General features: G+C 61.7%; 2 pseudogenes across 2 annotated transcripts; one reads left to right on the forward strand and one right to left on the reverse strand.

The window, feature by feature from the left end:
* Positions 1 to 1,576: 1,576 nt before the first annotated feature.
* Positions 1,577 to 5,004, reverse strand: LOC309606817 (thimet oligopeptidase-like; annotated as a pseudogene). The gene is made up of 7 exons: positions 4,863 to 5,004; positions 4,287 to 4,662; positions 4,012 to 4,207; positions 2,956 to 3,013; positions 2,721 to 2,849; positions 1,946 to 2,084; positions 1,577 to 1,732 (listed from the first exon to the last, which is right to left on the reverse strand). The product of its transcript is annotated as a thimet oligopeptidase-like (transcript).
* A 5,332-nt stretch (positions 5,005 to 10,336) lies between these two features.
* On the forward strand, positions 10,337 to 10,823 carry LOC309606819 (serine/arginine-rich splicing factor 3 pseudogene; annotated as a pseudogene). Its single transcript has one exon. The product of its transcript is annotated as a serine/arginine-rich splicing factor 3 pseudogene (transcript).
* The last annotated feature ends 348 nt before the right edge of the window (positions 10,824 to 11,171 follow it).

An 11,171-nucleotide genomic window follows, 5' to 3' on the forward strand; every position in this document is an offset into this window, starting at 1 on the left:
GAGCAGGGTAACTGAGGAGTAAGGAAGCTTCTGGAAGGCCTTCACTTAAGAAGGGCCCATTGAGGGCAGCAAGTGAGGAATATTCGGGAGGCAGGGCCAGGGCCTGAGGCAGACCCCGGGGCCACCTGGGGCACTCTGTGGAGCCCCGTGCCATGATGCCCACCTGCCCTGCCAGGCCACTGGTGTGGGTGGGTCCTCCCTTACTTCTGGTCCCTTCTCTGTTTCCAGGACAGAACTGTACCTGCACCAGCTGGCAGACAGCAGCTCCTTCGGCATGGGCGTGTGGCCTAAGGTAAAGAGGAGGTCCTTCTGGGTGTGAGTGGGTGTCTGTGTCCCCATGGCCAAGATGGGCGGGTCCCCTGTGTGGCTCGTCCCTCTGCCACTGGGGTGAGTAGTTGGCAAGGGCTGGTCACGTGGGGGAGGCAGGGTTGCCTTTATGGGGCCTGGGCTTGTCAGGGAAATGAGTCTTGTGCTAATAAAGGGAACCAGGAGGTGGTTTGTGTAGAGGTAAGGGCGCGGTCTCCGGGACAGGCTGTCTGGGTTCAAACCCCGGCTCTGACACTTACTGGATATGAGACCTCAGGCATGGACCCTAGCCTCTCTGAATGTCTGTGTCCTCTTCGGTAAAATAACAACAGAACGGGCGGGCAGGCTGAGGGGAGGACAGAGCGTGGCACGGCCTGCCCGCCTGGGCCACGGGGAGAAGGTCGGGGCGCCGCCCGCGCCCTCGTTCCGCTGCCTGGCGTCCTTTGTGGAGGCAGGGCTCCCAAGGAGCTCAAAGGCCAGGGAAGGACACACGGGACGGTCCAGAGCCACCCTACCGCTCCAGTGGTGCAGCACCCTCTCTGAATTCCTACTGCCACCAAAACACATCCCTAAGGCCTTTGGGAAGAATTGCTAGGACCCAGGAAGGCGGCCCCTTGCTGTGGTCCAGACTTCAGCAGCTGCCGATGACCAGAGGGAGCCAGCCGGCCGGCCGTGAGCAGGAGGACAGGACACGGGGACAGGGACAGCCACAGCCGGGCTTCCCGCAGCTGTGCCCACCGCCAGAACCAGCTCCAGCCAGTCACAGCCCCCGAGATGCCAAACAGTGACGGGCGAGAGGCCGGCAGGAAACTGACACCCCCTCACTGGAGAGCCTGCCCGGTCGGGGTGCGGGGCACCATCCCCGTCTGAACTCACCCCACAGCTCAGCCGTCTCCCAGTGACCCAGACGCGTCACCACGGCCCCAGGGCTGATCCCCGACCAAGGTCAGAACTCCCCCCAGTGTGACGGCCCCCATGCCACTCCTGTGGTGGAAGGGACGGCAGGCAGAGACCAGGAGTAGAGTCTTTTTTATTAATGGCTGCGTTTTCAAAGAACCGTTTTGTTACCAGGAAAGCTCCCCAGGAAGGGATTGCATTAGTGCAACAAGGGGGAGCCTTGATGCCAGGCTTTCCAGACACTTCCAGGTGGAGACTTTTGGCCTAGGCCGGCCGCCGGGGACTCGGGGGCTGGGAGGACACACGGCCCCTCCCCCGCCCCGACGGGGCGCTAAGGCACCCGGCCCGCCCGGGGGGGCAAAACCCCGTGCCGTCAGCAGGCCGGCGGCTTGCAGCCCTCAACCTGCAGCCCTTTGCTCAGGAGGAAGGCGTCCTGCATGGGGTCACAACCCAGGAAGAGCTTCACCATGCCCTTGGCATCCTCGGAGCCCCCTGGCCTCAGAATGCAGCTTCTGTAGTCCATGGCAACCTGAGGAGAGGGGGCGGGGCTGCAGGAGGGTGGAGCACCCCCTTCACGGAGGGTGTGGGTGTGGCCACCTCTGCTGTGACTCAACAAAGGGCAGGGGAGCAGGGGGTTCTGGGCAGGGCCCTCAGAGCCTGGCAGGCCCAGGCGGGCGGCACAAGCATCTAGGCCCAGGCCAAGGACCTCCGTGTTGGTCTGCACGGCAGGCCGGCCTCTCACCTTGCCACTCAGGACGCCCTCCTGCTTGAAACGAGTGTGTGGACCGTGTCCGCGGAGTACACCTCGCTGCACAGGTAGCCATAGGACTGGGCGTCGTAGCTTCCTGCCAGGTGGCCGAAAGTCGCAGGCAGGTGGGTCCCTGGGACACACGCGGAGAGGCTCCTGCCCGGCCCCCTGGCCGCTCCGTGCCCCTTCCCCAGAGCCCAGAGCTTGGGGCCTCAAAGCAGCCCTGTCTGAGTCCCCTGCCACTAGAGGGAGTATTGGCCCAACACTTCTAGAAAACGGGGACCTTGCTGGCAACTCAGTGGAGGGACACAATTCAATCTTTGCCGACTTTCTGCTGAAGCTCACGAGGGTTCACCCCTAAGCCTCTTACAGGGACAGCTGCCCGAGGCTCCGAGGGATGAGTCAGGGCTCGCCCTCCAGCATGGGGAGAGCGCGGGTTAAAGCGCTCTCGAGGGAGTGAACTGCGTCTCCGCACCGACACGCACGGGCAAACCTCGTCGACGCGTTCCGTCCGGGGTATGAAGCCCTCTCCTGCCTCTTCCAGGCTCTCCAGAAAGCACGTGCAGATAGGCCCAGCCCACCCTCGGACTCCGCGCGCCACAGCTGGAGGGACCAGCCCAGGAACCCAGGCAGGAAGAGGCCAGAGGTCAGCGGGCCTCGACCAGAGCCCGTCAGTCGGTCCCCCTTCACACACCACCAGAGGATCCTCTTGAACTGGGCAGTAGCCGCCAACCGACCGCTAAGGTGGGCCCGGCGTGTGCTTGGCTACCTGGCGTGGCTGGGACCCTGAGGATCTCCTGGCAGAGGCGGGCATTGTCCTAGGCCGGGTCCGAGGGCGTCTGCATGTGCAGGGCCTGGTCCACCTTGGCCAGGACGATCTGGCGCAGGTTGAAGAGGCCTGGAGGGCGGGAGGAAGGAGACGGGGGCGCTGGCACTGTGTCCAGGCCGTGCTTTCCAGCCGGGCGGTCCGGGAGCCCCTTTCCTTTCCCTCGGCCCGGCCGCACGGGGGTTGGCCAGCCGGGACTTGATGAGCTTGTCCAGCAGCTCCTGGGGGACGGCGCTGCCCGTGCCCCGCCGAGACTGGCAGCAGCGCCAGGGCTTCACAGGGCGCGGCGCTCCCGGCCCCAGAGCCTACCCTCTGGTTCTCATCCCCGGCTGTCACCAGAGTCGCAGGCAACGTGCCCTTCTTTTCGTTTGTCTTTTTTCCGGCCCGCAGCCACGCAAAGCTGTGAAGCCCTGCCACTCGCTGCCACGTGGATGCACCCTGAGAACACGATGCTCAGCGAGAGAAGTCAGACACAGAAGGACACACAGGGTGTGACCCCACTGAGGGGAAACGTCCAGAACAGGTAGATCCACAGAGTCAGAGTGGGTTCCTGGTTGTCAGGGACAGGGGAGGGGAGGGAATGATAACTAAGGGCGTGAGGGACCTTTTTGGGGTGAGGGAAATGTTCCAGAACAGGGCAGTAGTGACGGCTGCACAGCTCAGTAAAGTGTCCCCACGCGCTCCGGTTGCAGTCTGTGAGAGCATCGCTCTCAGGACGAAGGGCTGACTGCAGGAAGACTGAACGAGCACTGGGTCCTGGGCCCAGACGCTCATCTGGGGACCCCCCCCCACATTGGGAAGTCACTGGGACTTGCTGAGCCTCCACCGAGACTGGCAGCAGCCCCAGGGCCTCACAGGGCGTGGTGCTCCCGGCCCCAGAGCCTAACCTCTGGTTCTCATCACTGCCTGTCACCAGCCTTGCATGCAACGTTCCTTTCTTCTATTTTGTCTTTTTTAAAGGCAACTCTTGAATACCTGTATTTAACATGCAGGGAACCAGTCCTGACTCCTTGATCTGGGACTTCCAGCCTCCAGAGTCTCGAGGACATCCACTTCCGTTGTTTACGCGCCCAGTGCGTGGGGTTTGATGATGGAAACTGACACCGAGAGCGTCTCCTCGTGCGGGGTGACATCAGCGGAAGAATCCCGTGGCGAGGGCCTGCCTGAGGACCACGGGAGAGCCCGGGCCCTCCCCGCCCCCTGCCTTCAGCCCCTCGCCCGCACCCTCCTGGGAGCGGAGCTGGTGCATCGCTTGCCAGAACTCATGGAAGTAGGTCTCCAGCTCATCATGCTGCAACAGGGAGGGCGGGTTGGGCGTAGGCTTGGTGAAGTTGGCCACCATGGCCGCGATGGCAATCTGGCGCCTCCCGTCCTGCTGCAGGCAGCCCGGCTGCAGGCCAAAGCAGGCCATGTGCCCGGACTTCCCTTCCCTGGGGAGGGACGCGGGTGAGGCCCCGCTACCACAGAGGAGCCCCGGCCCACGGCCGACAGGTTCCCCCACGCATGCACCGAGGGTAGAGGTCCAGGTAGAACTTGCTGATGGATGACCTTGCCCGAGGCCGCGTCCCGGACCGTGTAGAGCCTCACATCTTCATCTTCGTGACGCATGTTGGCGCCTTCCTCCAGGTCGAAGGTCAGCCCCAGCAGCTCCTGGGAGATGCCCAGCCGCCCGCGCGTGACCACCTGCATGGGGAAGGACTCATTGAGCAGGTACTGGTCCACGTGGTAGCGCGTCTCCTCCCCCTGGTTCATGTAGTAGCGCAGGTCCTAGACGTTGATGGGCCCGTCAAAGTGCAGGCCCCGCCTCTGGCACTCAGCCTTCTTTAGCTCCAGGATCAGGGCCGCTCCTGCTCCCCGAGGGGCTTCAGCTTCTGGGCCAGCTCATCTGCGGGCAGAGGGGAGAGGCTCAGCTATGTCCCTGTGGCAGCCGCCCAGCCGCCCCCCACCCCACGCCCCTCGAGGCAGAATGAAGGGTTGGGGAAGGCGACCCCCAAGGGCTGACACAGTGGGGTCTCAGGCAGCACCACGTCCAGTCAAGGTCCACCTGACCCCCGTCCCCACTGGGACTCGGGGAGGCGGGGTTACCTAGGAAAGTGGCCACCACCTGGCTGGTCTTGGCCATGTTCATCTCCAGCACAGAGTCGGCTCGCGTGCTGAATCCCAGCAGGCGGGACTTCTGAGCCTGCAGCCTTACCAGCTCCCCGAGGATCGCGCAGTTCTCCTGGAACCCAGAGACAGCCAGCGCTGGGGACCGTGGGCCACGCCCTCCCCACAGGCCCCGGGCCAGGTCTCTGTGGGTGGGAGGGCTCTCAGGCCACTGGCGGGCACAGCCAAACCCCCTCCCTCCTCCTCCTGGCCTGGATTTCTAGACACTTTGGTGCTGTCCTAACATGTGGTCTTTATGAACACAGGTCCTTTTGGAACAAGAAACGGCGTGAACCATGATGGGCTCTAAGGCCAAGGGCAGGAAGAAATGTGACCAGGCTCTCCAGGAGCCACCCAGGGGCCTCCCCGGGCTCAACAATACAAACTTGGCTGCCGTGCAGACAGCAGCTCATCCCCACGGCGCCCGAACACCCAGCCCCTGGACGGCGAGAGACCTGTTGCTGCAGGTGCCCCGTGGTTGGCTGGTGAGGCCTGGCCCCAGGCGTACGCCACCTTCTCTGGGGCCACCTCTCTGGGTCTGCGGTGGTGTTCTCCTGGGAGCCCCCAGTCACCACAGGACCAACGTGGCCTGTCTGCAGCCCAAGAAGGTGGGGACACAGGTCTGTCCCCCGTGGACATCACCCGCGAGGCCGAGCAAGCACCAGTGGTGTCTGCGGGGAAGATGAAGGGCTCATGCACAGCCCCCATCTACTGAAGATGCTAAACGGGAGAAGCACAGACTGCAGCCACATGCGGTATGGACCAAACGCAAGTGTCCTTGCAGGAACCGATGTCTGAATGTCGAGGCTGTTCCCGGGCCACAGTGAGAAGGCCCAGGCCCCACGCAAGGCACAGAGAGGGGATGGGGGGAACATCTGCGAATCTGAGCTCATCGGGCATCACCCCAGAAGGAGAGGGAGAGAGCCAGAAGGAGATACGGAGGGAGAGGGAGAGAGAGGGAGGTACAGACGTCTCTCCTTTCCCTGGGGGTTCTCTAGTGCAGCCAAGCCTGAAAACCACTGCATTTCGGGAGATGGGTCCTCGTGGAAAAGTTAAATAGTAGCTCATGGCATTATCGACACATATTAAAATGGCCCCAAATCTTGGGGAGTCAGGGAGGGGAGCTGGCGGCTGCCTCGTAAACGAGGAGAGATTGGGCGTCAGAGGAGGTGCCTGCCTCCACCACCTCCGCCGCCGCTGCCCCCCCCCCAGGGCCCCGCAGACTTCATCTCCCAGCTGTGGTCCTGGGCTGGAAGGCAGCGGGGAGGTCAGGCCGTCCCAAGCATCAACGTTGACTTCAGGGCTGATCTGAAAGGCGCCTGGTGTTTGTTGAAGCAGAAAAAAGAGAAAGCAGTGGGCAGAGGATGGGAGGGGGAGGGAGCCCCCATCAGCCCTTCTCCCTGTCTCCCTCTCTGTCTCCCTCCCTCCCTCCCTCCCTCTACCTCCCTGCCTCTCACTCTCCCTCCATCTCTCCCTCTGCCTCTCTCCCTCCCTCTCTCCCTGTCCCTCTTGCCCTGTCCTGTCCCTCTCTCCCTCCCTCCATCCCTGTCTCTCTTTCCCTGTCCCTCTCTCCCTCTCCCTCTATCCGTCCCCCCTCCCTTTCCCCGTTTCCATCTCCCTCTCTGCCTCCCTCTTTCCCTGTCCCTGTTTCCCTGCTCTGCTCTCCCTCTCCCTCTCCCTCTCTCCCTGTCCCCCTTTCCCTGTCCCTGTTTCCCTGTTCCGCTCTTCCTATACCTCTTTCCCTCTCCCTCTCTCCCTCTCGTGCTCCCTCTCCCTCTCCCTCTCCCTCCACCTCCTTCCCTCTCCAGAGAGGGAAGGAGGTGGAGGGAGAGGGACAGGGAGCAGGAGAGGGAGGGGGGAGAGGGAGAGAGGGATAGAGGGAGGGAGAGGGACAGGGAGCAGGAGAGGGAGGGGGAAGAGGGAGAGAGTGATAGAGGGAGGGAGGGAAAGACAAAGACATCTCTCCCTCCCTCCCTCTATCCCTCTCTCCCTCCCTCTCTCCCTCCCTCTCTCCCTCTTCCTCGCTCCCTCTCCTCCCTCTCCCTCCGTCTCTCCATCTCCCTCACTCCCTCCCAGAGACAGAGAGATGAAGAGGCAGAGACAAGGGAGAGGGAGAGAGGGAGAGGGAGAGAGAGGGGGAGAGAGGGAGAGACGGAGAGAGGGAGAGAGAGAGAGGTCTCTTCCTCCCTTTCCCTCTCTCCTCCTTCTCTCCCTCTCTCCCACTCTCCCTCTTCCCTCTCCCTCCCTCCCCCCTCCCTCTCTCCCTCTCCCCCTCTCCCTCGTCTCTCCCTCTCCCTCCATCTCTCCCTCTCTGGGAGGGAGTGAGGGAGAGGGAGAGACGGAGGGAGAGGGTGAGACAGAGGGAGGGAGAGGGAGAGAGGAAGAGAAAGGGCGAGGGAGGGAGAGGGAAGGAGGACGAGACGTCTCTCCCTCTCCGTCTCCCTCCCCCTCCCTCTCTCCCTCTCCCTCCCTTCCTCTCCCTCTCCCTCTCCTAGAGGGAGGGAGGGAGAGGGAGAGACAGAGGGAGAGGAGAGGGGGAGTCGGAGAAGGAGGTAGGGAGAGGGAGAAGGCGAGAGGGTGCCTGCTTCCCTCTCTGTCTCCCTCCCTCCCTCCCTCCCTCTCCGTGTCCCTGTCTCCCCCCTCTCCCTCTCCCTCTCCCTCTGTCTCTCCCTCTCTGGGAGGGAGAGAGGGAGAGGGAGAAGGAGGGAAAGTGATGGAGGGAGGGAGAGGGAGAGAGGGTGAGGGAGAGAGGGAGAGAAGGAGGAGAGAGGGAGAGGGAGGGAGGAAGAGAGCTCTCCCTCTCTCCCCCCTCTCTCTCCCCCTCCCTCTCTCCCTCTCCCCCTCTCCCTTGTCTTTGCCTCTCCCTCCGTCTCTCCCTCTCTGAGAGGGAGTGAGGGAGACGGAGAGACGGAGGGAGAGGGAAAGGGAGGAGAGGGAGGGAGGGAGGGAGAGACGTTTCCTCCCTCCCTTTCCTCCCTCTTCTCCCTCTCCCTCTCCCTCTCCGTCTAACTCTCCCGCTCCCTCCATCTCTCCATCTCCCTCACTCCCTCCCAGAGGGAGAGGGGAGGGAGAGAAGGAGAGGGAAAGAGGAGAGGGAAGAGGGAGAGGAAAGAGGCAGAGGAAAGAAGCAGAGGGAAGAGGCAGAGAGGGAAGAGGGAGAGAGGGAGAGGGAGAGAGAGGGGGAGAGAGGGAGAGACGGAGAGAGGGAGAAAGAGAGAGGTCTCTTCCTCCCTTTCCCTCTCTCCTCCTTCTCTCCCTCTCTCCCACTCTCCCTCTTCCCTCTCCCTCTCTCCCCCCTCCCTCTCTCCCTCTCCCCCTCTCCCTCGTCTCTCCCTCTCCCTCCATCTCTCCCTCTCTGGGAGGGAGTGAGGGAGAGGGAGAGACAGAGGGAGGGAGAGGGTGAGACAGAGGGAGGGAGAGGGAGAGAGGAAGGGAAAGGGCGAGGGAGGGAGAGGGAAGGAGGGCGAGACGTCTCTCCCTCTCCGTCTCCCTTCCCCTCCCTCTCTCCCTCTCCCTCCCTTCCTCTCCCTCTCCCTCTCCTAGAGGGAGGGAGGGAGAGGGAGAGACAGAGGGAGAGGAGAGGGGGAGTCGGAGAAGGAGGTAGGGAGAGGGAGAAGGCGAGAGGGTGCCTGCTTCCCTCTCTGTCTCCCTCCCTCCCTCCCTCCCTCTCCGTGTCCCTGTCTCCCCCCTCTCCCTCTCCCTCTGTCTCTCCCTCTCTGGGAGGGAGAGAGGGAGAGGGAGAAGGAGGGAAAGTGATGGAGGGAGGGAGAGGGAGAGAGGGTGAGGGAGAGAGGGAGAGAAGGAGGAGAGAGGGAGAGGGAGGGAGGAAGAGAGCTCTCCCTCTCTCCCCCCTCTCTCTCCCCCTCCCTCTCTCCCTCTCCCCCTCTCCCTTGTCTTTGCCTCTCCCTCCGTCTCTCCCTCTCTGAGAGGGAGTGAGGGAGATGGAGAGACGGAGGGAGAGGGAAAGAGAGGAGAGGGAGGGAGGCAGAGGGAGGGAGGGAGGGAGAGACGTCTCCTCCCTCCCTCTCCTCCCTCTTCTCCCTCTCCCTCTCCCTCCCTTCCTCTCCCTCTCCCTCTCCTAGAGGGAGGGAGGGAGAGGGAGAGACAGAGGGAGAGGAGAGGGGGAGTCGGAGAAGGAGGTAGGGAGAGGGAGAAGGCGAGAGGGTGCCTGCTTCCCTCTCTGTCTCCCTCCCTCCCTCCCTCCCTCTCCGTGTCCCTGTCTCCCCCCTCTCCCTCTCCCTCTGTCTCTCCCTCTCTGGGAGGGAGAGAGGGAGAGGGAGAAGGAGGGAAAGTGATGGAGGGAGGGAGAGGGAGAGAGGGTGAGGGAGAGAGGGAGAGAAGGAGGAGAGAGGGAGAGGGAGGGAGGAAGAGAGCTCTCCCTCTCTCCCCCCTCTCTCTCCCCCTCCCTCTCTCCCTCTCCCCCTCTCCCTTGTCTTTGCCTCTCCCTCCGTCTCTCCCTCTCTGAGAGGGAGTGAGGGAGACGGAGAGACGGAGGGAGAGGGAAAGAGAGGAGAGGGAGGGAGGCAGAGGGAGGGAGGGAGGGAGAGACGTCTCCTCCCTCCCTCTCCTCCCTCTTCTCCCTCTCCCTCTCCCTCCAACTCTCCCGCTCCCTCCATCTCTCCATCTCCCTCACTCCCTCCCAGAGGGAGAGACGGAGGGAGAGGCAGAGACAGGGGAGAGGGAGAGAGGAAGAGGGAGAGAGAGGGGGGAGAGAGGGAGAGTGAGAGAGGGGGAGGGAGAGAAGGAGAGGGAAAGAGGAGAGGGAAGAGGGAGAGGAAAGAGGCAGAGGAAAGAGGCAGAGGGAAGAGGGAGAGGAAGAGGGAAGAGGGAGAGAGGAGAGAGGGAGATAGGGAGAGGAAAGAGAGAGGGAGAGGGAGGGAGAGGGAGAGAGGGAGGGAGAGAGGAAGAGACAGAGGGAGAGACAGAGAGGGAGTGGGAAAGAGGTAGAGGGAGAGCGGAACAGGGAAAGAGGTACAGGGAGAGAGGGAGGCAGAGAGGGAGGAGAGGAAGCAGGGAGAAAAGAGAGAAAGAACACACCGTCTACATTTCTGTCAAATGACACCGGGGATCCTTACACAACCAGGAGAAAGTAACACAGGGAGGCTCTTTCTCAGCTGGAACTGGAACTGCAGACGGGGCCAAACACCACCAGGCTGGCCACACGTGTCCAGCCGCCGCTCCAGCCCCGTCAGCCGTGAGTCCGGTCACCAGGGCTCTGAGTGTCTGCTCCAGGGAGCTGGGGTTCACCCTCTCACCCGGGAGGCCGGGCCAAGAGAGCAGGGCCCCGGGCTGGACACATAGGGGAAAACGCATCCCCACAGGACAGCTTGTGCGAGCAGATTCAGCTACCAGATTCTAGAGGCCCGGGACCACCCTGTGGCCTGTGAAACCCAGGAGCCACGAGGGTCTTGCAACGTGATTTCTGTCCGTTGGACTGTAAAGTTTATGTAGGGAATCTTGGAAACAGTGGTAACAAGGCTGAATTGGAACGAGCTTTAGGCTATTATGGACCACTCTGAAGTGTGTGGGGTGCTAAAAACCCTCCCGGCTTCACTCTCGTTGAATGTGAAGATCCCCGAGATGCAGCCGATGCTGTCCGAGAACTAGATGGGAGAACACTATGTGGCTGCCGAGTAAGAGTGGACCTGTCGAATGGGGAAAAGAGAAGTCGAAATCGTGACCGCCTCCTTCTTGGGGTCGTCGCCCTCGAGATGATTATGGGAGGAGGAGTCCTCCACCTCCCGCACATCTCCAAGATGGAGAGCCTTCTCCGTCAGCCAGAGCAGGTCCCTTTCTAGATATAGGAGAAGAGAGAGATCCCTGTCCCAAGAGAGAAATCACAAGCCGTCCCGATCTTTCTCTAGGTCTCCTAGCCGATCTAGGTCAGATGAAAGGAAATAGAAGACCACTTTGCAAGAGGAGTGGTGTACAGGCAATAACTTCATTTGGCAGGAGTATGTACAGAAAATTCAAGTTTTGTTTGAGACTTCCGAAGCTTGGTGCACTTTTTAAATGTTTTAGTTGTTCACATTTGTTTGTCTCTTGGGACAGTGACACATAAAGGTGTCATTCTCTATGGTTTGAAATGGGTCCTGGGAGGCATGTAATATGAAGAATTGTTACCTTACAATGTTCCCTTAAGCAAAATTGAACTTGCTTTGAATTTTTGGTCTTGCCTAGACTGATAATAAAACTCTAACTCCTGCCCACCTAAAGTGTGATGTTTACTATTATGGAAACAACACTGGC

Source organism: Balaenoptera borealis (genome assembly GCF_965194805.1).
Source record: "Balaenoptera borealis genome assembly, chromosome: 1".
NCBI classification, from domain to species: Eukaryota; Metazoa; Chordata; class Mammalia; order Artiodactyla; family Balaenopteridae; genus Balaenoptera; species Balaenoptera borealis.